Source organism: Scleropages formosus, chromosome 13, assembly GCF_900964775.1.
Source record: "Scleropages formosus chromosome 13, fSclFor1.1, whole genome shotgun sequence".
NCBI classification, from domain to species: domain Eukaryota; kingdom Metazoa; phylum Chordata; class Actinopteri; order Osteoglossiformes; family Osteoglossidae; genus Scleropages; species Scleropages formosus.
Genome location: NC_041818.1, coordinates 17,630,489 through 17,653,700, shown reverse-complemented (window position 1 = coordinate 17,653,700; position 23,212 = coordinate 17,630,489). Strand labels below are relative to the sequence as shown.

The window sequence follows — 23,212 nt, the reverse complement described above, 5'->3', positions numbered from 1 at the left end:
TGAGCGGTTCCTTCTGGGAGGAACTGAGGGGCGATAGAAGTCAACCAGCTTTTTTTTTTCAACACTCTGCCCCTTGTCCCTCTGCACCCCTCCTCCAGCGCTCTCCTGTCCACTTCTCAGGAGGCTGCTCAGGAGGCAGGAGTTTTGGTTTGCTGAGTGACAGGTCTCAGCTGCCATGTCACTGAGAAAAGAGCAGGGTAGAGTAGGAGGGGGGATGGGGGCGGGGAGGCACTGTGTTGCCTTGTGTGTGTGATGATCTCTGTGTATTGACCATTTGAAATGCATTGAAGTCGACCTGCTCTCTGGTCAATTCAGTGCACCCCCTCCAGGGAATGAAGGGGAGGGGCAGATTAGCAGCTTTACCATAAGAATGGGCTAAAAAGGAAAGGAGTCTGTACATGGTAGCAGTTAGGCCTGTGAGAGTTGGGGGCTTTTGAAGGGGTATCCATGACCTGTGTGAACTCTGTGGCAAGATGGGGATAAAGAGGCCAAGTATATGAATACAGATGTGATGGTACATACAGATGGGCATGGAGGGCAGATTCTCCTTCTTGATAATCCTGCTTCACAGAGCTGTAGCAGGATGGGAAGTTGACCCTCATTTGAGAGTTTTGCTATACCTTCAGGTGACATACATACATATACATGCACACATATATAACAGGTGTTACAGAGACATCCACGCAGAAAAAAATAAATTTTTTTAAGTTTAGACCGCTTTTTATATGTCTTTGAGTTTTTTACAAATTATGGTGGAAGAATTAGAAATGATTTGTTCAGCTGAAGTAGGAGTCAATGGAAAAATTTCAACAAATAAACTTGTGTGTATGTGTGAGTGTGTATTTTTGCAGGTGTCCACATTTTTCTGGTCTATGAAAAAGTTTTTCTGTTTGAAAATTAATGTATAAATGTCTTTTTTACCCTTGAATGTTGCTATTGTCTAAAGGAGCTTTGAAGGCATCCTCTCACAGTGTTACATATCTCATACATTTTTCAAATGCAATGCTTTTAATGTTCTCAAGAGTGATTGATTGAAAAACAGAATCTTAATGGCTCTCTCCCTTTTCTCTTTCTGGTGCTGTTGCCTTACCCGGATGTCTTCCAAAACAGGTAAGGAAACTTTTTTTTTTTTTTGTTCACTGCGGTGGTTGAGGTCTTATGGGTTTGAATCGGGATCTGAAGACTGGTCTGCCAGGATCTCTCCTTACTTAAGATGTTAAATCCTGATTTAGATGGATTCGACGATGTTGTGTTGGTGTGTATTTGCTAATATTTTCATTGGCTGGCGGTGCAGTTGGTCTGGACTGTTAGACGCAGAGCCTGAGGGGGTTTCTCAAAGGCTGGTGTAACTCCAGTGCACAGTGTTACGTATATCTTTAATTTCTGGACGGACCCTGTTTACCCTCCTCCGTTTCTCTAAATCCATTCCTGCCATCGTGAATTCTCCCCTTTTCTCGTGCCCCCTTCCCTCACTCCTTCTCCTGCTGTCTCATGGGCATTAGTGTACCTATATTAATGATAAATACAGTATACATCCTGGAAACTAATTAATGTGGGTCAGTATATCCTGTTTCAGTCCACACGGAGCTGCTCTCGGCAAGTGGCCCTTGTGGTATGTATTGTTGAGGTTTCTTGCTTAGCCTCTTCCCCTTCCTCTTTTGCATCTGCTTCCTTTTTAACTCTTCTCTGACCTTTCGCCAGCCTCTCTAATGACCCACAGAAATACTATCAGCAGCTTTCCTCACCCTGGTTGTTGTCTCCAGACACCCTAACTGCTCCAATTAGATTCCCCCTCCCCAAAGCTCCTCTCTGGCTGCCCTTCGGACCTCAATGAAGATGAGGGTCAGACAAAGGGCCAGACTGCATAAAGAGGCCCGAATGATGAGCAAATCCCAGAAAGTTCTTCTCTAAGTGGTGTCAGTGGTATTAGGGGATGTATCCAGGCCGCTGCTGAAGGAGATTGTTTTGACATGACTGATCCAGGGTTTCTCCGACTAACAGCTTATACTGTTGATTTAGCTTTAGCGTGCAATACTCATGCCGATTATGATCCAGTAACGTAAAAAGTACCTGTCTGTAAGATAGCACATTTTTTACATGGAGTAAGTGCCTGAACTTATGTAACCCAGTTGAGATGAGCATTGTGACTTTTCGGTGCATTCGGTTTCATTCGACAGCGAATGCTTGTAGATTCCTGGAGGACGATGATCAAGGAATATTGTTTTTCTGATCCATGGTCTAGGCTTTTTAGACAAGGTTGTGTGCCAGTCTCCCTAGATTCATTAGCCACTGTTATCAATAATTTAAGGTAATTTTCTGGGTTGGTCAGAGTGCCTGGGCCGGCCTACATTCTCTTGCTTTTCCCCCTCAATGCTAACAGTCCAGTGAACTTGATAAGTGTCCCATCATCCTGTTAATCAAATTACTTATGAACCCAAATTGACAGTTTTCATTAATTATAAAGGATTATTCTAATTGCAATTCAAATTTATTCATTTAGAACAGACGGCATTCAGTAATATTTCAAGAAATTTGCATATTAAATGGAGAGGATAGTCCATTAAGTATGGTAATGTATGCATGTTTCCTTATTTTTAACTTCTGGGCCATATGCAGCTCCAGCGCTTCAGCAGGTGAAGGATCTAGAATGTGTTTAATTTGTTTGACAAACACGGAGGGGGCCACAACATGTCCTCTGGCACCCGCTGCCTACATCCTCTCGCCTTCCCCCTTGCCTTCGGTCACGACTGCGTCTCCGGGCAAGCGGGGCAGACAGCTGTGCCCCCACCCCCCAACCTGAACACCCAACCCGGTCCCCCTCCCCCGCAGAACAGTGCAGGTACAGCACTTCAAAGCCTCTGCCGCCGCCCCATTTAGGCTTGTTTTGATTCGCTGTCTGGAAGCTGTGATCAAGTCATTAGCTGACAGAACTACGAAGTGGGCTGTTTGAAATTCCCAGGACTGCCGGCTTGCCCGCAAATTCTCAAGGTCGTTTCTCACACGTGGGGAGATGGGAAGGAAAATGCCATTTCCCAGTGTAACAGGGCATCCCCCTGGCTCCCACGTGGGCACACGCTCACATTCCTGCATCTCGCGCTTTCTCCTAATCTCTGCCTCCTTTCCTACTCAAACATTTGTGCTGCATTTGCACAATGCCAGGTAAATAAATGCCACTTTGTGGTTGGTTTTCTTGGGAGTGGAATTAAATAAGGCCCTTGAACCATCATTGGTGGTTCATTTTAACAGGGGACTTTTTGTCAGGGCTGTCATGAAAAATGGCTTTTGGTTCTTTCTTGCTGAATTTGTCTAAAAGCTCTGCTTCCCATGGGTTAAATGGTTACCGTGGACAAGTTAATCGCATGTGACGTTCCAGATGTGCTGGCCCTATATTCGCGTTCAGTGGGATGAATAAAATAGTATTGTGCTGTCAAGCCAAACTTTTTGATGTGGCTTAATACAGTGCTCCAAGGAAGTGCAGAAAGAGTGATCGCAATGGGCACATCAGCTTATGAGACATAAATTCCCTGCACTCTTCACTAATCCCCAAAACCCGTGCATTTCTGACTCCACTGACATTCAGAACATATTGAGCATCCTTAGGTAAAGAAGGGTTATTTGTAACTCTGCCTTTTGGTTCAGAGCGCACGTGAACGTTCAGATGTGGATCGTAATCGGTACCTAGAGTCATGCATTTACAGGAAAGCCCCAGATTCCGGTCAGGCCAACAGATGACCTCCTGAACTTTGTCCTGGAGCTCGGCCCGCAGCCCAGCACTCTCTCTGGGGCCCCTAGTCCCTGTTTGTGTCACTCCTAACCTGCAGCAGCTGTTCCCTTGTATAATTAGGGAGTGCCGTGATCATGGTTTTTTGTTGTTGTTTTTAATGATGTCTAAATGCAGGCCGTGTTCTTGGGTGAGTAATGACGCAGGCTCTTACTGCACAGTGCCCGCATCAGCCGACGACAGGTTCATTTTTCACTCGAAGGCTACAGGGAGGGGGTTGGGGGTGTTCTGGATATGCTGTTGGTAAAGGGGGGGTGGGGGGTGGCAGGGGTGTCCTAATGCTAGTGTATGGCTGGCAATTAAACGTTTTGCTGGGGCTCGTGGCAGACACTCTTGGACTAGTGAGTCCAAAGGCAGCGATAGGTCCTCTTCCCAACCACTACATTGGATTTATGAGGTACGGTTCAGATGGAGAAGCGTTTCAATCAGCTACCTCTGCCAGAGCTGTCCATCACCCTGACTGCTGCTAATTTACTCCAGTTCCTTACAGCGTCATGGCCCCACACATGCACAAATATACGATACACATTTACACCGTCAACTGACTATATTAGGTCACATATAGCCGGCTTCTTTTTCCAGTTTCCTCCTTATTTTAATCTGTAACTTACAGGAAAGGAGAATTGGAAAACTCATAGACTATACATGTGTACAATTCTGAGCAGTTTCCCACGGTTCCCTCTGAGGTGAAAATTGAAGTGACAGTCACAGCTCTTACAGCAGGTCTTTTTTTTTTACATGTAAATTCAAGGAACTCTTGTTTTAATAGAATTGTACTACAGCATGTTTTTTGGCCAAGGTCTATCATGGCAGTTTAAACAGTTCAGGCTTGCAAACACTGGTGTGCCCCCTCGGGGCTGAACCTGGACCCAGCTCCATTTCAACCACTTCCCAAAACGGGCTGCGAGGTCCCACAAGGACACTGGCACGCCACAAATTAAAGTGAGGAAAGAAATTAAGTCGCTCATTTGAATTTTGAATGATCCCAGCCCTCTTGATGAAATGGTGGAGACGCAATTAGTTAAGCGGGCCAAAGCCTGCCATTCACCTGGGGAACTGGGAGGATTGTGAGAAGGGTAGGGTGCGGTGGGGATCTTGCCCCGGCTGTAATGAGCGAAGAAAGGAGGACGATGACGGATTCTCTGGGATGGGGACAACCCTTGCACGGGTCCATTTGTTCCGAGAAATATTTAAAGGCAGCAGGAATTTACAGGACATGGTTAAGATTAGGCAAAGAGCACATGTTGATAAATTTTTTAGTACGATGGAATGTTGCAACTAAATAAAAGATAGGATTTTAAATAGACATGAGCCAATATTTAGGTGTTCTGAGCTACTCTTCTGGCATCACGGGGTCCTAGCACTGGCGAGAGGTGATGTGTCTATCCCAGTGCTAAAAAAACTTCGTAAGGCTATTTTAAAATCATTGTCTGTTCTTGTTTAAAATTTCTCATTTTCTTGGCAAAACGTGGCTTGAAAATAGTGGCACATTTGAAGCCAGTCAGGAAAATCTCCATCTGCACCACAGAGCAAGACCCCATACACACTGAGCTAACGGTGACAAGTTAAAGTGCGGCATTTTCTTAGAGAACGGCCAAAGTAGCCCAAACATGATCCAGGAGATTCCGGTTTAACCACCCATAGCCTTGTTTCTGGGCATCACTTATCTATCCGGCAGAGGCCGGCTCCTGCCTGCACCCATCCGTTACCTGCCTCCCTCTCATCAGGACCTCTGCCTGGTCATAGGATGGTGTGCCGCCCCCCCGGGCACGTTGCTGAGGCCTCAGCCGTGAGCCCCGGCGCTGTGTTATTAATGGGTTCTCCTGCTGGCGCCCTACCCCTGAGGGTCAGCCCCAATGGCTCCTGCCACAGGGCTCTGCCTCATAAATCTCCTTAAATAATACGCCAGGCAGGGGAAGGGGTCACTGCGGAAACAAGCCAGTCACTCTGAGCTGAAGTGTCAGTGATGCATGGCCGGGGCTGGGTGAGCAGGTAGAGCCTCCTTACAAAGAAACACAACGAGAAAATTGCTGTGTAGGAGAGAAAAACAGAAAGAGAGAGAAAACAGAGAAGAGGTGGGTTCGGTGACGATTAAGTGTTTTCTGCCTTTCTTCCCCGGGTTTTCACCTCAGTTCCACCAGATTTTGTAGCAGGCTTCTATATCATCTCCTGTATCACCTTTAGCGGAAAGTTTAGAGTGGCTGCCAGCTGACGGGCACTCCGCTCGGGTTGTTCGCTGTCTTTACACACGGGGAGGTCACGCAACTCTATGCACAAAGTAGTGGCAGTTGGAGGATGCCTGACAAGACTCTTTAGTACCTTGACCCACTTATACCCGAGTCACCTTCCGGTGAAGCTGGCCGACAACACGAAATAGGTTTAAGTCTCAGCCTGGACAGGCACACATACTAGGTGCGCCATTTCTGCCTGTGCCATTGAAGGACCCTTGAACTCAATGAAGCCAGGAAGGGGTCACAGTGTGACAGCTTTTGGTGCTCTATGCTTTGACGTGCACGTTCTTGTATTCCCCATTTATACAGCAAGTTATTTCAAAAAGTACCTAAGCGATGCATAAAAATTCAGTACCTCTCTTGGGACTTGGCCCAGAAACCTGTAGATTACAAGTGTGTGTCATTAACCACTGATACCTACTCCCCCTTTTCGCTGTTGTAATCTGTGCCCCATTGTTACAGTAGTTCCTGCTCCAGTTGAGCTAATCCGACCTTTTCGTGGATGACGCAACCATACTACAGATATAACACACAGGACTGCACACACCAGAGGGGCATGTGGAGACATTTAAACTCATTAATAGTGGAAAAAAAAATGTTTCCCCCGCACTGGGTTTTCTCTTTGCGGATCAGCAGCTTAGCTTAGTTCCTCCGTGGGAACGTGCTGCCGACCTGTGTCTATGAGTGCGAGCATGGTCCCATAGTGCCCGTTTCTCCTTCGCTTTGCAGTGGAGCTGCAGAGAGTCGGTGATGTGCTGCTGCAAGTCTGGGTTCCAGCATGTGCGTGCTGGTGCCAGTATCCCGTTAGAGTGATCGAGTGAGATTGGATTCAGCTGTGTGCCAGAGGTCATGAACGCGGAGACAAGTGTGCCAAGGAAGCCCGCCTCTCGGTTTGCCAGCACCCTAGCTTCACGGTACAAAAAAATTAGACAGGCCAAGAAGAAAGCAGACCACCCTCCCCTCCTCTCTCGCTCTCCACGCTGCTCGACTCCTCGATTGGGCCGCCCGGCCCGCGTGTAAACGATCCCGCCGGGGCTGCCTTCCTCCCGGCTGCTCAGCAAAGCCCTGGGCGCCGGCACCGCGGTAACAAGCAGGAGAAATTGTTTTATATTAGTTTAATAAAGCAGGAGACAAATGTTCCCCCCCACCAGAGAGGACTGAATTACACACTTCATGAACCAAATTAGGATCACAGCGCATTGCCTTTGTTCAGGGGATGATATGCATTCGCTGGCCCATTTTTCAGCAAGACAGATACGACAGGAGCTCTGACTTCCCCTGAAGTAAATACTGTAAATAATAGAAGACCCTGCCAGAGGTGCTTGAGGAATGGCTTCATTCTCCACCATTTATACATGGCGTCAAACGGGACAAAAGGAAAGGAAGGGGGGAAGCAGGCAGGCGCAGGCAGGCGCAGGCGGGCGCAGGCCGTCGCAGCGCTCCTGTAATAAAGCACGCCGTTAGCAGCTTGTGTGGAAGGGAGGGCCTGGCTCTGGGCACGGGGCCTTTTAATTGAGGTGTGACAGTAATGTGCCCTTCACGTTAACCCCATTGTCCCCGTGTCATTAATAAGCCTCAGATAAGCCCGCAGTGGCGATGCTGCTTTCACACTCGTTCACAGAACTGACAGTAGTCGCACACTGTGACCACAAAGCTGCTGAAAGCGTGTGCATGGAGTGTGAATATTTATATGACAAAGGACAAAATGTTTCTATGTCGTGATTATATTACTTGACGTTATATGATAGGTAATTATATTACCTCTCATGACTGTCAATTGCTTAATTCTGTACATCTGTTTAAGACAAACAAAGAAGCAAGTAAATGTTTTTTTTTTTAGTTCATTTTCTCCGGAGATCAGCATGCAGAATTCTCAAGAATGAAAACTCTGTTTTCTTTTGCTTCTTCTAGAGCAAGCCCTTGCACCTCACTGATGGTACATATGGTGTCCACTACAGGCCATTTCTCAGATGCTCTCGGTGTGCACTTAACAGACAGCTGAATACTGGAGACTCATTTTAACAGACAATGCGGTTTAGGATGAGAAATACCACATAATTGTATGCTAAGTGGTCAAGAAAGTACAGAGCAGCATGGATGAATACACACACATAACAGGTGAATGACTAGTGCAGCTGAAATCACACACATGGAGTGACAGGTAGTATCCTGCTTAAAGATGCTGTCTTGCAGCCTGAAGGCCCGGGGTTTGAATTCCCACTTTCTGCAGTACCCTTGATCAAGGTATTTACCCTGAATCGATGCAATAAGAATACCCTGCTGTATAAATGGGTAAGTCTTTGTAAGTAGGTTAGTATATAAAACAAACTTTCTAAGGTGTCTTGGTCAAAGTTGTCAGCAATATTGAGTAATAATATCTGAAAGAGTTCCTCAGAGGACCATTTGTAAATCTGGTTTCTTCACTTGTATGACCTGCACCATCTCTGTATTCTCTTAGTCAGTGTTATTGTTTTGTTTTCTTTATCATTTATCATCACAAGTGTTTGATGTTGTTTTTAAAGTAATTCAATATGGGTCCTAAGAGTGATAAAGTGAGGAAAGCTCCTGGTTGGATAGGTGCATTTGTTGAGTTCTACAGTGGACACTATTGTGGCAAGTGTGGGCTTTGGGCTCTGATGGGTTAAAAGAGACACAAGGAAGCTGTTAGTACCCGGACATTTATTAGAACACCGAGCAAGAGGTACATATCAGCGAGTGTACAAGGAAATATTGCTCTAGGACCAAGGAATCCCTTTCTTCTAGGAGCTCCACCTTCTACCATCCTCCCCACCACACAACAGATGGTCACCGCTGTACAAACGCACAGAGTCTCCATCATGGTGGAAGACCTATTTACCCTGCTACCCCTATGCAAATCACAACTATTTACAGTGCAGTATCCAACCCTATTAATACAGGGCACTGTTGAGTGGAGTGGGATGCGACAATATGTTTTCTACAGTGATGAGAAAATGCTTTTGCTCTTGTCTTCTGCTACTACTGCATTCAATTCAGTGTTATGTTAATGTACATAAAGAATCTTAGAGAATGTACTCATATGCAATAACCATTACATATTCTTACAATAGCAAAATAGCTAAGGATGGAAAGTTATTAGATACAGTAATAAGAAAGAAGGGTAAGACAAATATGGAACTGAATCTAGGGTTTCTTGGGCATACGTTTTCTACCTCCAGGGGCATCAGTTCATTCCTTATCTATGGCTAGCGTCAAATGTGCATGTTACTACCATTTTGTCTGTTCATTGTTTCAAGACGGCAGGCGTGGTGACGCAGTGGGTTTGGCCGGTGCCCTATGTGTGGCGGGTCAGGGGTTTGAGCCCTGCTTGGGTTGCCTTGCGATGACTGGCGTTCTGTCCTGGGTGTGTCCCTCCCCCTTCGCCCTTGTGCTCTGTGTTGCTGGGTTAGGCTCCAGCTTGCCGTGGCTCTGCTTGGGGCAAGCGATTGTAGACGTTGGTTGTTTTAAAAAGAATGTGGAGTTGGTTCCCAACTTTTGAGCAACGCCCTTTGTGCTAACAAGAACTTTTCTGTGAAATATTTAAACTAGCATATCAATTCAAATCGTGGTCCAAAGCACTGCACGATATGCTAACAGATGGCCATCGAGTAAGCTCTGCCTTAAGTTTTGCGAAAGAGTAAAGAAGGTGGTAAAAAGCAAAGAGAAGGTAAACACATTGTAGGTGATCCTATGGCTTATGCCTCTACTCATCTTAAGTCTGTCAGTGAAGTGTTGCCTCTCCTCCACCTCCGTTTAATATCTCTGGATCTGAGTTGATGCGTCAGTAGCTTACTGTACAGCATACTGTTTTTTTTTAAAATTTCTTATTTTCTTTGTTTTTGGTGTTAGTGAATTTTTATATTATGTATGGGGTAAAGGGGGGCGTGATGCCGCAGTGGGTTTGGCTGGGGCTCGCTGTGTGGCAGACCTGGGGTTCGAGTTCTGCTTGTTGTGTCCTGCGGCAGACTGGCATCCCGTCCAGAGTGCGTCCCCCCCTCCCTCGGCCCCGCAGACACAGAATTATCAAAATGCAGTCGCTTCATCCAATACGACCGCTTTTTGTCGGCGCACATTATGTGAGTAGTTGTATGTAGAATTGATCGTGAGCCCCTCACCTCTTGTCACATTCAACAAACTTTTCGAGTAACGAAACAACTCTCACTTCCAATCAAGTCCCCGGCTGTATTTGTACAGCATGACCCAAATTTTTACGTTTCATCTGTTTACTCATCTCAAATGTCTAAAAAGTTGACTGGATGGAATCTAAGCCACCCTCAGAAAAACCGATGAAAAGCTCAATAAGACAGACCTGTGTGTTTTTTAGTTGTTTCGTTGTGTTATATTGAACCATGTTAAAGACATTTTACATAGTCTTTTAAGGTAAAAATAATCCGTGGTATCCCTGGTTGTTCCGTTGTAAGACACTTCGTGGCGTATATTAGCGACATAGAGCGGATACCGTCTGTATCGGAGCAGTAGATGTTCCGTCACACTATGTCGAAGTGTTGGTAGCTGCTCCTCAGACAAGAAATCTCTGTTCCCTTCATGTGGCAGTGACAGTACACTTGCTCACTCAGCCAAAAAGAAGGTAACCAAACATGGTGCAGGTCTCATTTGCACATTCAGATATAACAAGGCATACAGCCTTCCTCATATTACACTGAGGCAGATGGTGAAGGCTGCGTGTGTAACTGTGAGCTTTTCTCAGTCACTTCACAATCCCCCTTCAGCTTTCCCCACCCTGCAGTTGACTCCAGAAGGGGGGTGGGTGGATTGGTGGAGGCAACTTTCCACTTCCAAGAGGTGTGGTGTGTGCGCGTGTGTGTGTGTGTGTGTGTAGGGGGGTTTCCCTTGTATTTGTGTTTTTTTCCCCCAACAGCGAAGAGGGATAAAGGACTTAGAGGAGCTTGGGAGACTGCTCCTTTGCTAAACCCAGGGACATGTCTTAATATGGAAGCAGGAGTCCTGCAGCTTAGCGGAGGAAAACATCGTCTAATAATTGAAAAGGTCCCCGTCGGAGTCGACCGCTCATCAGAGATCCGGCGAGCCCCGAGAGGAGATTAAGCCCTCCTTCTCACACATGCGGGCAAACACGGCCCGTAATCCCATAGTCCTCTGCCTCTCTCACGCAGATCTGGGATCTTTTCGCTTTGCAGTAGGTGGGGACCGGAGGAAGAGGAGGGTCGCTCGCTTCGACTCCCTCTGCGGTTGTGACACCAGGAGCTCTCATACCAAGGTGTTATTGCCTTCTGCTTTAGCCCGCTTGTCCCTCAAGCATGTTTTTATGGAAGCGCTACATGCACTGGAATCAGAATTTTATCCCACAGAGGATGTGATTTTGCCAGAGTTTGCTGTGAAATTTATGAGTCCTTGTGCAATAATTGGGTGGCTACCGGGACTGCTGTTATTACTGCTCTTGTTATTTTCTTCTTTAAGAATGATCTTGTGTTTAATTGCACCAAAGTGACATATAATCCCCACCCTAATTTAATGAAAGCACACGATTATTAAAGTATTACTGCATTTGCTGCCAGGTTTGTAATTATTTCCACAGTTTCAGCTGCAAGGCCTAAACATGCGAGTACAGTCATTTGCTGGAATTTGCACCATGCATTTTTGCGTCGTAATTTAATTAAACTTTAGTTATTTTCCTACTCAAGGAAAGTGTTTTTTTTATTTAACCTCATAGAAAAATGATACTAATTTGCTGTACTAATACTGCAAACTGCTCCAGTGTCTAATAACGCAGACTCCAAACAGCCTGAAACCAGTAATTAGCTCAGGCAGTAATGAAAAGGTGATGGTAACATCGAAATTTTATGTCTCTGTCCCAGCATCCTCTAAAATAATCACACATTTTTCCTGTCTTTTATCTGGTAATTTCTCACCACTAATTAAGCCTCACATTCTAGAAGGTTGCAGAATCCACCTAGAATCTTTTCTAGGCCAACCTAGGCTAGGGAGGGGTGCGGATGGAGGAGCTCGAGAGGCGGGGGACGGGGGACGGGCCGGTTGCGGTGCGGCTGGGTGGAGGGAGCTGGAAGGAAATGAAGAAGTGCCAGCTGGTGCTTCACACTCTGCTGGTCACCTGTCAGCTGTCAAAGCAATTATAGCACCTCCTAGTGTTAAATGTTTAAAAGTGCGCATTAGCGCCAGTAGTTTCTGCATCCTGTCCCCGCGATCCCCACACGCTGCCTCCTTGTGGCTGGACGCCACGCGCACAAATCATATCGGACAGCGCCCCGGCAAAATCAATACGCTGCAGTTTTGTCCCGTTTCCGCCCGAATGGGCCCAGTCGCCTAATGTTATGTAAATAATAAATTATCGGCTGCGGATCGAGGGCCGGGGAGAGACGCTGCCGGGGAAGTGCTTCCCGACACAGCCGAAGACGCCGGAAGCGCACGCGCAGGCGCACGCTCGGGTCTAACGGGGGCTACGTCTCTCCAAGGCTGCAATATTACACCCGGCGTGGGTTCGAGGTAGACGCGGCCCGGCTGCCGGGCGCTGCTGCGTCGAGCGGAACGTTTGTCGGGTTACTTAAATGCGAACGTTTCTGCGAAAGGACAAAGTTTGAAGTGGCACCGCCTCGTGACATTTGGAGCGATGGACTTTCTGCCTATTTCCGCTGTCACTCTCGCAACGAAAGACCAAAATGGCAAGTTCCATGCGAAATACACTCTTCTGTCGTTGGGAAACTGGAAATATGGATTACTTCTCATGTCTTGATGGAATGCTGAAGCAGCGATGAAAGGATGGGTGTATATAGAAAAATGTGTAATTAGGTCAGCGGCAGAGGGAGGCCCTGTCTCGGTGAACTCATCTCGGTGAAAAGGTCCCCCTGTCCTTTATTTCCAGGCTGCGGGCGCCTGGAAGAGACAGCTGAAAGGAAGTTGGAGTGGAAGCTGTCAATACGAGTTCCCGCTGCCCACAGTCACCTGCTCTGATCAGATGAATTATTTGTGAGGGTCGCGCAGACAAAAGGATGTAGCTCTCACTCAAGCCTCACCTGCCATCACATCACGGTGGGGAAGGGGGCTGATTCCGCCAGACGGGCAGGGCTGCCCCCCTCCCCCCCGACCGTCCCTGTCCCCGAGCGCCGCCGAGCAGGGCTCGGTACCGCTGGCTGTACGCAGCCAGGAAGCCGGACTTTCTGCCCGACGCCTCGCTGTATTCGCTTAGGCTTTCATAATGCAGAAAGATGATACGTGGTGCTCGGTGCAGTTTTTTTTTTTTTTTTTCCTGCGTTTTTGCATAATTGCTCCAATTTTACTTATACGCAGCACCTTTTACAGATCTCTGCAGGTTTTTTTTTTTTTTTTTTTTTTGTCACAAATAATGTTAATTGCATTGTCAGAAATCGGCTTACATCGAAACGGTGCGGCGTATCCCTAGGTCTTTCTGATGTGCGGGAGAGATTTGCGTGCCTGTTTGCGCTCGTGCGTGCGTGCGTGCGTGCGTCCGCATTTGCGTCGGAGCATTGCCCGCAGTGTGCCTGTGCATTATTCTTGCATCAGGCCTTTCCCGGTGTGTCCAGGGAACTGGCAGCACCTTGGAGAGTGACAGTAATGACACCGCTGCCTCCCATCCCCCGCTCCTGTAAACCACACAGTGTGACCCTCAGACAGGGACACGATCGCCATCTCTGCCACTCTTCCTCCTCCCTGTATCCCGGCATGAGGTTAACTTAAGAGTTTAACCTGGCAACACATTACATTCCATTATCCTGTTATCCCCCCCCCCCCACCCCATCAGAAGAGGGAAAAAGGAACGGAAGAAGAACAGCAATAAAGAACTAGGAGGCAAAGAATGAAGAGAGGATAAGGAATGGAAACGTCATACATCTTTTGCTCCATTATCAAGGCCTTTACTTTACAAATGGTTCATCAGACAGTTTTTGGAGGAGCAGCTCTCACAACAACACCGTGCGCTAATGATTTCCCAGCCTGCCTGCCCCACCGACCAGCGCTGGCCCTGCCAGCCGAAAAAAAAAAAAAATCAATCTCTCACTCATGAATTATTGAGATGTTTGCCTACAGTTTCTAAAATATACAGCAGCGGAGTATGGCTCTCTTTCCCCTCTCTCCCTCTCTCTCTCTCTCTCTCTCTCTCTCTCTCTCTCTCTCTCTCCCCCTTTATTCCTCTCTTTTCCTATCTCACTCTCTCTTTCCCTTTATGTAGCTCATGCTCACTCCCCTTGTTCTGCCTCATTTTCTTCCCTGCTGCTCAAAAACAACTGCCTTCCAAGTTTTCTTCCACCTGCATGCGTGGAAGGACATGTTGGCATAGTGACCGTTGTGTGTCCGTTCTGTGCCTTGACTAATTTGCAAAGCCAAAGCCACTTGTATTCTCTGTGTGAGTTCTTGTGTATGCATGCAGCGTATATTAACTACGATGAACATTTAATGACATTTTCCCAAGTGATGTTGAATAAAGGGATTTTTTTTAACCATTCTTCCTGCTAAAAATAAATGGTTCGTGCTCAAATTCCATCTTATTTTACATCGATATCCATAAATGACATATTCGCCTTATCTCTAATATGATAACGGGAGAGAAATCGGAAACACCCAACAATACACGCACAAGGTTGCCATATTTCAGAGAAGCTTGTGATCCCGGTCACGCGGTTCCTATGTTTATGGTTCATTTGGGTCGGGCCCCTCCATTAGGAACTGGCTCCCTCGAAATTGCTGACAACTTGGAATGAAGTGAGCATACACTCGGTGCATACACTCTTCATCGGAAAGGGGCCACGGCTGCCTGTGGACCGCATGGTCAGTGAGCTCATCCTTTGGCAGAGGCCCTCATTAGCCAGACCAGTTTGTATCCCGGTGTTCGTTTGATGATTATAGCCTGATTTTTGTCACCTTTAGTCACAGATGTTCTGCATCCGCGACAAACATGTCTACCTCCCTGGCCCCAGGTGAGAGCCCTCGGTCGGATCAAAAACGGGGCATTGGCGTGAAACACAACGTGTGTCTTTATGTGTGAGTTCTAGTTAAGTGATCTCAAACAGGCTGCCAGTCTTAACCACGGTTTTCATTTGCTTCTTTGCATATATCTAACTGCATAGTTCTAATAAATATTTAGCATATGTATTTCAAAAGTTTTTACTGGTAGTTATTACTATTATAATACACACACACACATTTTTGGAACCGCTTGTCCCACATGGGGTCGCGGGGAACCGGAGCCTACCCGGTAACACAGGGCGTATGGCCAGAGGGGGAGGGGACACACCCAGGACGGGACGCCAGTCCGCCGCAAGGCACCCCAAGTGGGACTCGAACCCCAGGCCCACCGGAGAGCAGGACCCGGTCCAACCCACTGTGCCACCGCACTCCCCCTACTATTATAATAGTAATACTAATTATTGTTATCATACAGACATGGAGATGATTGTGATGATTACCATTTCTCCTCTGGCAGTGCATGATTGACAGCTCTGTGCGCCCAAACCTGGCTCCTGGTCTCCTTTTGCTTTGCTGCGGCTATCAATTACAGACTTGGATATGAAGTGTTTATTATGTAAAATAATGCTCCTCTCGGCTGTGCGGCATCTCCTGGGTCTAGTCTCGATGGTGACGTGAAACTCTGTCGCTCTCTCTCTCCTGCCGCCTGTCTGCATCTCCTTCGTTATCGCCAACCTTGTCTCTGTCTCTGTTTTTCCTCTCTTTACCCGCACACATGTATACACACACACAGAGACGCGCACAGAGACGCGCACCCTTCTTTTAACACGTGTGTGGCAGTGCTGGGTTCCTGCATACATGTATTCTTCAATCAGTGAACCCACTGAACCACTGAGAGTGAGGCCAGGCTGAGCAATGAAAATTCGTAAGCAAGTGACAGACCACCCTGTCACCTCGGGTCCCGGTAAGGACTTCATAACCTGGCTGGGTTCCCAAGCACCTGGGGCAAGTGGTTTAACATCCCTGTCAGAGGCAGAAACAGGGGTTTTCCTAAATTTTGTTGCTGTTTCTTAAACATTCATGTGCCCTAATGGATCATACTACCAGCGGCGCGTCCGTACAGGAACGTGCGCGGCGATGTTCAGGGTCGCATCTGCATAAGGCCGTCCCCTGCGCTGCGCTGCCTGTTACTTGGACCTGCTCCCGCTGGACATGTTCCTCCAGCTTGGCATCAAGTTTGTCTCACAGCTACACGGACCTGTGAGGTCTTGGGCGAAAAAATAAAAGCAAGCAAACAAAGGGAAGAGAAAGAGAGAAGCAGAATTATGGGAGCTGTTGGGACTGACTGCACCACAGCGTCATCCAGAGATAAATCCCGGGAGCTGACGCAGAAGGTTTCTGGCAGCCGCTTCTTCCTGTGAAATATGGCGGAATTATGACGGCTGTGTTCCTGCGTGGGGTTCATCGGGCCTGATGTGAGGTACCGTGAAGCTAGCCAGCATGTGGACTGCAGAAATGAGGTGGCCTGGCAACCCAGCCACACAGAAAGGCTTGGCGTGACTCAACTGAAGGTATATTGTACCTTACAACAAGCCGGTACATATGTGTTTTCGGCGATCCCAGTCTGTCTCTTGTTGTCGTTATTGAAGAGGCTCAGAAACAGAGTTTCCTTTCTCTTCTGTCCCACTGAGCAGGTGGGTGTGTGATTCAGGAATGTCAGAGACCTTGGCGGAGGGAGACTGCTCATCAGACATCTTTCCCTTACGTGGAGCCTACCATCAGTGGTGGCAAATTATCCACAAAGCTGGAAGCCTCTTCTGTGTAGGCCTCTATTCAGATGACGCGACATCACTTTCACCGCTGTTTCTTCACGAGTGCTCGCGAGTCTCAGCTGGGCTTGGAACCAGCAACCCTGTGCAGAAACATGGGCCTGAAGAAATGAAAAGCAGAGAAAAGTCACGCATTTGAAAGTGACGATGAACGAGGGGAGGATTTTTTTTTCCGAATGATCCGCGTCGTAAGAAATTTTAAGGCAGTCAATATAGTCTGGCTGGCCCTGTGGACTCAGTGATGGAGAGACAGCAAGAGCAAGCAGGCTGGTTCTGGTACGTGAAAGAGACGTCATTTATCGAGTAAGAGCGGCTGGTCTGATTCTCACTGCACTGCAAGTCAGGGGAAGGTGAGGAGTGGACCAGCTGTCAGCGCAAATGCCTGAAGGAGTAGCGACATCCCACCGACCCCAGTCCCCATGGGTCCTGGAGACATCTATCTCTTCCCACCCTTGCCCAGGGGATTACCACCTCCTCCTTGGAGGGGGTGTCAAATAGCAAAACCAAGGGGAACAACAAACTTTCAAATGTCTTGGACAACTGCAGACCTCCTTAGCTGTCTTGAGTGATTCGGGCACCTTCCTGTCCACACATCCTTAGTTAAAGGTCAGGCTAGAAGACACTCACAGTTCCCATGGCTTAGACACTCTTGAGGTGTCCATTATTTACTGTTAGCACTAACTTCATCTTTGGATCTGTTTTTCTCCCAGTTTTCCTTGCAACGGTGTCCCCACTCCTTCATGAGCACTCGGTACCCTCCTTGCCAAGCTGTGCCAATATATCAGTCGCCACCTTTTGTCTACGGATGGGTAGAGCAGGAAGGATGAGGAGAGCAATGGAACACAAGAGGAAACATCAGTAACAGAAGAGCGAGTGAGACAACGAGACAAAGGGAGAGGATACGCAGAATAAAATATTGAGAAACACAAAGGCACCATCAGCTGAAACTGTTCCCTCTCTCTCTCTTTCCATCTCTCCTTCTCTCTCTTTCTTTCCCCCTCTCTCTGATTCACTCGAGGTCTGCGTTAGCCTTCATAAAATATTAATGTTAGTTGTGCTCAGCGCCATAATTGCCATCTCAGCCCCTGAATCATTTATGCCTTGTGCCGTTCATTTCGTCTCATTTACTGATCGCGCAGGTAGCACCATACAAGTAGATGGCGAACGCCGCCTTGCCACTGTTTTGCATTTAGTGGCGGAATTAGATTACTCGGCAAGCACGCCGCTCCCTCCACTCTCCCATTGGCCCGGTACCTCCGACACCAGAGCCTCCCTTGTTAGAATATGCTAATTGGCTAGGACGCAATCCTCGGGAAAAGCAAAGACCAAAATAACGACTTCAGAATAAAAGCCCTGTCGCCCCGGGACGTGTTTGGGGTCCCTCTCCTGTAAACAAGCCCCACCTTCTGATCTGTAAATGCGCTTGTTAGGGGGGAAGTGACACGGTGCTGCGCTGCTACTTGAGACCAGCCGAATGTCTGTTCTTGCTTAATGTATATTCAGTCGAACCAACTGAGTCTCTCCTTGTACTTAATGTATATTTATCACAAGCCTCCAAATCAACTATTTTTATCCAAACATTGTTGCAGTAATAATAATGGTTCTAAAAAATGTTTTCTAATGATTTCATTACCAGAAATATTGCTATTCAGGCTACCGGTGACGGCATTTCTTTACATGGTAAGATATTAAAATTTCACTCGTACCGCTACCCTGTAGCAGTTGTGCGTAATCGTATGTCTGCTTTTCTTTAATTTCCCAGGTGGTGTCACGTGCCTTCAATAGGTACATTCTTACAACACCTTTTTCACAACAGGGCAATTTCTTTCAGTGCTGAATGTATCGGGCATAACCTGGTCTGCCTGAGAAAAATCCAGTAAGTTCCTGTGTTTAACCATCAAGCAGTTGCCGTGTGGGAGAGGTAAGGCCTTTCTTCGGAGCTGAGGCTATACAGAGTATGCTTTGGTCAGAGGAGAACGTTCGCCAGCGTCTCCATATGGCTCCTTCTGGTTCTGATGTCAGCGAGCCAGTCAGCTAACCAGATGTGACCTCCAGCCATAGAGATCAAGGGTCACGGTGTTTGCCCGTTTACATTAACCTCTGAAGTGCTCCTACTTCACCGCTCTTCCTCATCAAATTCCGTTCTCCCTCTCATCATCTCTTTATCTCGCCGGTTTTCTATCGCGCCGCTCATAATCCCCCTTTTCGATCCGCTGCCTCTCATAAATTTGAGGTTATGCCCTCAGTTAAGTTCTGACTCCTGTCTTTCCATCTTTCCAGTAGAAGGAGACAAGGATCCCCATTTGGAATCTATGTCCTGGGCCTGTACTTCACCTGGTTCATGTGATAATTGCCATTTTTAATTGGGAAGCCCTTGGTAATGCGTGACCGAGATGTTCAATCAATCTGAAAGCATAAGGTGCCTGTCGAGAGCGGCCTGTAGGTTGGGCAGTGCGTGCTTTAATATACATTATACCTGTAAGAGCCTTTTGCCTCTCCGTGCACTACAATCCAGAGAGCTCTCCACTGCTGTAATGGAGCCCACGAGGGGCTGGCAGGTTGAACCCACGACAGGCCGACACAGATTACCCTCGCCGCACGAGATACATTACTCCAGATTGACTCGCTCTGCCTTTTTTACGGCTCTCTTGTCTGTCCGTTGTGAGAGGTTATGGGTATTGACGGAGGGGGTGGGGTGCTGGTGTAAAGCCTGGGCTGCGAATGATGCGGCAGACTCGGTGGGACTGAGCACAAAGCTGGAACATCACAAGCGGGGTTAAGCTGAGCGTTAGGAAGAATGCGTCAGGCTCCCCAGCGCCGCTGACACTCTGAGACAGCTGGGGCGAGGCAGGCTGGAGACAGGGGGGGGGGGGGGCAGGCGCTATCAGGCGGGAAGAAAGCAGGAGATTATAGGTATTAAATGATATTATAGTCGAGCCCACGGTCCGGTCAGCGCTGAGCTCCCGAGAGTAATCTGTTTACCAAACAGGGCTGAGCTTTCCATGGGTGATTACAGCAGTGTCACACATCCCCAGCCCTGACACCGCAGCCGTCTCTGGAATGACTGTCATCTTCCTCAAGGCACCGCCATGCCGCGAAATGGTAGTCTGTCATCCCCCACAGCCCCGCGCTCCCCCGATCGCCCCGCGCTCCGTCTCCAGAAACACAAGACGGCCTAGCTGTGCTAGTGTTAACGGACAGGTATGCGGTTGAGATCCAAAGGACAGCAGGCCCAGGCCAGCGACCCTTTCTTCCCGCCTGCCTGGGCAGAAAGTGGCTAGCATGCAGCTGAAAAATTCACATGCTGGGGTGACGGACGGGGTGTTTTGTGGCAGGCGGCCTTCCCAAAGTCAACGCAGCTGCTCTGAAAGCCTGGCAAATAAGTGACAAGCCGTATTACAACTAAATTACAAGGCCTCTTCCTTTCGGCTACATTGTAATGCTCCGCCATGTTAGCAGTGAACCCAGATGAGGGCTAGCGCTTCGGCTGACACAACCCTTTGAGAAATCCTGGCGGGGCATTGCAGGAACGGTCGGCGGAGAGGAAGGGGCGACCCGAGAGCGAGAGGGCGCGCCGGCACACCGCGGAGTTAGGTGCACGTAGGACAGGCGGAGGAAATGTCTCCATTGAAAAGTAATTAAAGAGAGGCAGAGCAGCAGAATATTAGCCATCTTTTGCAGGCGAATGAAGGGAAAGTTGAGTTAATTAAGTGCTGCCCCGCGTTCTGTTGTGATGGCGGTAACAAGTCCTGTCACACGACTGGCCGCGGCGGTGACCCCCATCGGCCGCTGCGCCGTAATTGCCGCAGGGATGGGTGGGGGTGGGGGGCTGGAGGCTGCAGACGGTGTGGCGGGCCGGAGAGCCCGCGATCTGCCACTCTCTCCCCGGAACAACCGCAAGAGAGCAACGGGGAGAGGCGCAGGGGAGAGGCGCAGCACTGCTAATTAATGCTTTGGGGGAAGTAAAGCTCCGCAGAGAAGGACCGAACCCTCCTGAATCCTCTTTATGTCCTGAACGCACACCACAGACCCGCACCTTCCTGCGTGCTTTCTCTCTCAGTTTTTAAAATAGACTCTTGACAAGTACGCAGTCGGGCGCGCCACTTCCTCCGCCGATGGCCGCGTGCACTTATTCGTAGTTTCGGGGACGCAAGGGTGCCGTGAAGTAATGTGAGGTAATGCGGTAAGGGCGGCGCGTCGGTCTGTCATGCACACACTCGATGAACAAACTGACAGCGTGCTGGCTGTCAGACTGCTGAGAGTGCAAGGGCTTCAAGACCTAGGCAGAGTCCAGGGTGTCAGCAAAGACCGCCATATGCGAGCAAGACAACTGACTCCGCATTTGTTACCATTTAAAGAGTAACCATCTTTCGCTGTGTAATGTGCTGTTGGTGCTCTATTTCTGCTGCGGCACTTCCCCGACAACACTTTTCGAAATATCCGTGCTAATTAAGCTTAGAAGCAGGTGAATGAGTTTGAGTCCTTCCATCATCAAATCTCGGAAGTTAACCCGGTTCCGTTTCCGCGTTTAGCGCTTGGGTCACGGGTGCTTTGTCCTCTCCTTGAAGGAGCAAGGCTCCGCGTGACAGCCCCCTCGAACGTTTTGGCTTCAGGAAGCAGCCCTCTTCTTAACCTCCTCGTTCGGCACTTTCCACCTGGCTTTTAAAAGCGAAGCGGGCGTCGCCGAAAGGAGCGAGACAGATTGCAAACGCTCTTTACTTGTTTGGTACGAGTTGTTATCGCTCCGTATCCCGATTGATTGGCTGCATAGATGAGCCTGCACAGGGAACGTGTGTTTGAGAGTTGGGGCTTTAGGGCTGTTGCAGGGCCCCAGCGATTCAGTCGGATCGGTGTTGCGACCTTTCTGTGAGAAAGAAGCTTCTTCCGTGGGAACGACTTTGAATTTTGGTGACTTTTTTTTGTCTACGCTAGAGAAATATCCCTGTCTTCAATGGTTCAACGCGCTTGGTTTCCCCCTCCCCAAAGGAGAGAATGACAAGCTTGGTGCTTTTTTTCTCTCCCAAACGAGAATCGCACACGGAAAGAATCCCACGCGAAAGTCCAGGGGATTTTGTTGCAGGCATCTGCTGTGCAAATGCGCGACGCTGGTCTCGCATTCGCCTCTTTAAAAGAAGACCTGTCCAACACTTCGGCCCTAATTAGGCTGAAGAAACTCGATACGAAGGAGAGGATCGTGTGATTACCCTGATTGGGAGCAGAGGCTCCCTCGCTGCATCTCTGCGAGAGCGCGTTTTGGGACATTTAGGCCCCGCACCTCCGTGCCAGCAGCGATTAGCCCACCCTGTGGTATGTGCTTCTCTAGCGACATATTTATACACGCTGACATTCATTACCATTAGCAGGCCATCGCTGCTCCATTCCTGCGGCGTGACCATTGCCAAAGTCACCAGCTGGAAGCCTCCACAGCTCTCACACCCCACCAAATATCAGAGAAGACTTTAAAGAGCAACCTCGTGTGTTCATGCGTGAGTGTGTTTGCCTATGCGCGTTTACGGTTCTGTCCAACCCATTTATTTATTTTTTATTTTTTTTTGCAGATTCTCTTCAATTCAGTGCATTTCAGCTCAGCATATGTGTGTTAAGAGCCTCATCCTAGTGCGCTCTGTGTGTTCCCTCTCTCTTTTTGGATACGTGAGCAGGCATCTGTGTCTCTGAGAGCAAGTGTGACTGTGACTTACTGTGCAACAGGAAGAGTGTGAGTGAGTACTGGGCACTGCAGTGCTCCCCAGCGACACTAGCTCTCTTTGAGAGACATTGCCTCATAAGGATGTGGATCAGTGGGCTGTCAGGGCCATCTCTGGCCTTCGACAGATGGTGCTGCTCTTTCATTTGGTGAGTGAGAGGCCTGTTATTGCACGACGGGGCACGCATGAATGTGTGTGTGTGTGTGTGTGTGTGTGTGTGTGTGCACGCGCGCACGCGCGAACGGCATCAGCCTCCATCCTGCCAGCACAACAGGATGCAGGACAGCAGGACAGGTCACAGACAGGGGGGTCCAGCGTCCCTTGGCCTTCACGCTTCGGCCACTTACTGATGGGCCACTGACAGTGGATGTGCTGTCACACGGTCGGGTCGCCCCAAGACAGGCTCACGGGAACTAGGGATGGGTGGGAGAGTGGAAGGGGAACACTTAGCCATGCAGACCCTCAGTATAAACAGTCACGGGCTCCCGCATGACGTGGGACGCGTGAGACGGCATCACGTGTGAAGCAGCGTTGTTAAAGTCATGGATAAGGGTTAGTACCTTATTGGTTGTGTGAACCGTGTGAACCATTGGTTCATATGGCGGAAAGAAACAAACTAGCTGTTCTGTACTTAAAAATCACGCGTCTGCATCTAAGTCTGTCTTTCTGCTAACGTGATGCACACGTTGTCTTTTATACGAGATGTGCGTCGCTTCGGAGAAAAGCATCTGCCAA

General features: G+C 48.4%; 1 protein-coding gene across 3 annotated transcripts in view; it reads left to right on the top strand.

Moving 5' to 3' along the window:
- The window catches only part of ebf1a (EBF transcription factor 1a), a 133,541-nt gene that overhangs the window by 62,720 nt on the left and 47,609 nt on the right, over positions 1-23,212 (top strand). The window lies entirely within an intron of this gene.